At 42.7% G+C, this 3,622-nt stretch overlaps 1 non-coding gene across 1 annotated transcript; it reads right to left on the minus strand.

Annotated features, from left to right (window-relative positions):
- Positions 1-342: 342 nt before the first annotated feature.
- Positions 343-473, minus strand: LOC119468066. Its single transcript, XR_005196691.1, has one exon. It is a non-coding gene; the product is annotated as a small nucleolar RNA SNORA18 (small nucleolar RNA).
- Between the last annotated feature and the right edge of the window lie 3,149 nt (positions 474-3,622).

A 3,622-nucleotide genomic window follows, 5' to 3' on the forward strand; every position in this document is an offset into this window, starting at 1 on the left:
AGATCCTCTAAAGAGCTGCAAGTTAGCCCTTTTTAATGAAGCTGATGCTTACTTTAATCCAGTTGTCCTGTCAGCCCATTAATTTATTTTGGCTTCTGTCATCTCCTTTTAATATGGATATACTGATGAAGACTTCAAAATTCACCTTTTTATTGTAGGTGGTGGATCTGCCTGGTTCTCAATTTGACACCCTTTCAACATGAATAAGTTCAAATCATATTCATTCCTAAGCAGTCACACTCAAGAATAGTACAGGTGTGGAAATATGCCAATACCTAAGGTGAAAAAGTAGATTATCAGGTCTTTCATACATTTAGTAGCTGTCATTTTTAAACTTTTAGCAGCTGTCTTGCCATTCCTTTCCAAAGATCTAACAATAGTCCTGTGAGTAAGGTAAACCACAGAGTTACTCTATGAGGCATTTCCAACGACGTGCAGGCTACAGGAAAAGCCCCGTCGGGATAGACCTCAATTAAATTGTGTATTCTTGTTAAGATTTCGTCAAACCTTTTTTCAAAGTTCTTAGTTTCTTTGCATTGGGTTAGAACAAGTTCTTTTAATTCACAGAAGTTTCTTATCACCCACCTTTTAAAGCCTGCTTCTGTTAATGGAACACACTCGTTCTCCATCAGGCCTTGTTCCGTTGCTGATGAGGAACTGTGATCCCCTGTAGAGGGAGAGGCGTTCTGATTTTGGGTATTCTCAGCCTTTTTAGGCTGTTTTCTTCCCTTCTTTATAGATTTGTCCATCTGTGGTCTTTATAATTACCGTCTTTATAGCTGGGTCTCTGAGTGGACGTCCAACTTGTTGATTCCTGGCGCTAAAATCTGAGCAACCCACTACGCCGGCCAAGACAGCGGTGTTAAGATTGATGGTGCTTTTCTGACTCTGCACCAAGAACCGCCACACCAAGGCAGCGGCAAAACCGCCTCACCGGCCTCAAGAGTCACTCTGGCGACACGTGGGTCCCCTCAGCTGGGAATCTCCTGGTGCATCAGCAACAAAAATTCATCTGAAAGTGTGGCGTCCTCTTGTTCTCTGCGCTTTCACTGGGAGCTACAATCCCGAGCTGCTAGTGATCAGCCATCTTGGATCAAGGATAACTTTTTAAGTAGTTAGCCACCCTGTAGACATAAACTTGAATAACTGTGGATAAACCTTGTAGAAGTAAACTTGAAGAGCTGTAGATAGACGAATGGCTGTTTATATAATTTAATTTACCAACCTGATTGCACAAATCTTAAAAATCACAAATAATATAACATAATTATATAACATAACGGTGTATGAATTCATAAATATTGCTTTTCTCCTTCTGTTTACTTGTCATGAAATGGTTTTCTTAACTCTTCCCAGAAATCCTTAGCATATACTTTTTAGTTTCCATCCATTTTGAAAATGTTATAAATTATAGAAAAGTGGAAGTAATGAAACATTTTCTACATTTCCATCATCCAGATTCAATGTTAAGTTTTGCTACATATTCTTAATATATTCTTCCTTTCTTTGTTCTTTATTCTTTTTTTTTTTTGAGATGGAGTCTCGCTCTGTTGCACAGGCTGGAGTGCAGTGGTGTGATCTTGGCTCACTGCAACCTCTGCCTCCTGGGTTCAAGCGATTCTCCTGCCTCAGTCCCCCAAATACCTGGGACCACAGGCATGTGCCACCACACCTGGCTAATTTTTGTATTTTCAGTAGAGACAGGGTTTCGCCATGTTGACCATGCTGGTCTTGAACTCCTGACCTCAGGTGATCCGCCCGCTTCAGCATCCCAAAGTGCTGGAATTACAGGTGTGAGCCACTGTGCCTGGCCTGAAGAAGTATTTTAAAGCAAAACCCAGACATTATGTCATTCCACTGTGCATGATGACACTTCAGTGTGCAACTGTAAAAAAATTTCCACAATGCCCTGATCATGCTTAACAACATGAAGCATTATTCTTTGGAATAATTTAATGTTCTGCCATAATCAGATTTTGCTAATTGTCTCCAAGTGTCTTTTTATGATTGCTTTGTTCAAATCAGGATCCACACAAAGTCCTCCCACCACAGTCACAATTGTGTGGTGATTTTTTTTTCAACTTTTTAGAAACTGATGTTTATTTTCCATCAAACATATTTCCATGTTGCTTAAGAGCAAGAACAGGATGTTTTAAAAATTGTCTTTTGAGCCACTTTTATTCCAAAGTCATTCCTTTCTTTGTTTTTCGTTTGTTCCATCTTGTTGCCTTGATGCAGAAGTAGGGCCTGTTGTCTGGTAGAATTCCCACATTCTGGAATTTTCTGTTTGGTGCCTTGTGCTGTCATTTAACTAGCTTCTCTGTCTCCCTCTTTCCTGTAAATTAGCCATCAAGGCTTGAGTAGATTCAGGTCTAACTTTTTATTATTTATTTGAGACAGAGTCTCACTCCATCACCCAGGCTGGAGTACAGTGGTGCAATCTCCTCTCACTGCACCCTCTGCCTCCCAGGTGCAACTGATTCTCGTGCCTCAGCCTCCTGAGTAGCTGGAATTATAGGCACGTGCCACCATGCCCAGCTGATTTTTGCATTTTTAGTAGAGGTGGGGTTTCACCATGTTGGCCAGGCTGATCTTGAACTCCTGACCTCAAATGCTCCACCTGCCTTGGCCTCACATAGTGCTGGGATTACAGGCATGACCCACCACACCCAGGCCCAGTCTAATTTAAAAAAATTTATTATTGTCATTATTATTTTTCAGAGGCAGGATCCCATTCTGTCACCCAGGCTAGAGTGTGGTGGTGTGGTCATGGCTCACTGCAGCCTCAAACTCCTGGGCTCAAGCAATCCTCCTGCCTCAGCCTCCCAAGTAGGTGGGACTATAGGCATGTAACACCATACCTGGCTAATTTTAAAATTATTATTGTTGTGATTATTGAGACGGAGTCTTGCTCTGTCGCCAGACTGGAGTGCAATGGCACAATCTCGGCTCACTGCAACCTCCGCCTCCCAGGTTCCAGTGATTCCCCTGCCTCAGCCTCCAGAGTAGCTGGGACTACAGGTGCACGCCACCATGCCCGGCTGATTTTTTATATTTTAGTAGAGACGGGGTTTCACCATGCTGGCCAGGATGGTCTCAATCTCTTGACCTTGTGATCTGCCCGCTTCGGCCTCCCAAAGTGCTGGGATTACAGGCATGAGCCACTGCACCCAGCCTTAATTATTTTTTTTTTAGAGACAGTCTCTTGCTATGTTGCCAAGGCTGAGTTCGAAATCCTGGGCTCAAGTAGTCCTTGAGCTTTGGCCTCCCAAAGTGCTGGGATTCCAGGCATAAGCCACCATGCCTGGCACTGATCCAACTTTTTTTGTTAGGTGCATTTCACAGGTTTTGCTGAGTGCTTCTGGGAGGTCACATCGTAGGAGCGCTTGGTGGGTTTGCATGGCAGCAATCTGACTTCACGTTTGTGAAGTTCCCCATCAGCCTTCCAAGTAATGGTTTTTCCTTTGAAGATCTCTGCGTCATTGATTTCATTAGAGGTTGTAAAATAATGCATTTCTATCATTCTTTCTACATCTGTGAGCTGGAATTCTGTAAACAAGAATTCCCTACATCATCCAAGGTTATGTGGCTACCTGAAAATATAGTTCACTGAGGAAAGGCA

The sequence above is a fragment of the Cebus imitator genome, unplaced genomic scaffold (assembly GCF_001604975.1).
Source record: "Cebus imitator isolate Cc_AM_T3 unplaced genomic scaffold, Cebus_imitator-1.0 Scaffold15, whole genome shotgun sequence".
NCBI lineage: Eukaryota > Metazoa > Chordata > Mammalia > Primates > Cebidae > Cebus > Cebus imitator.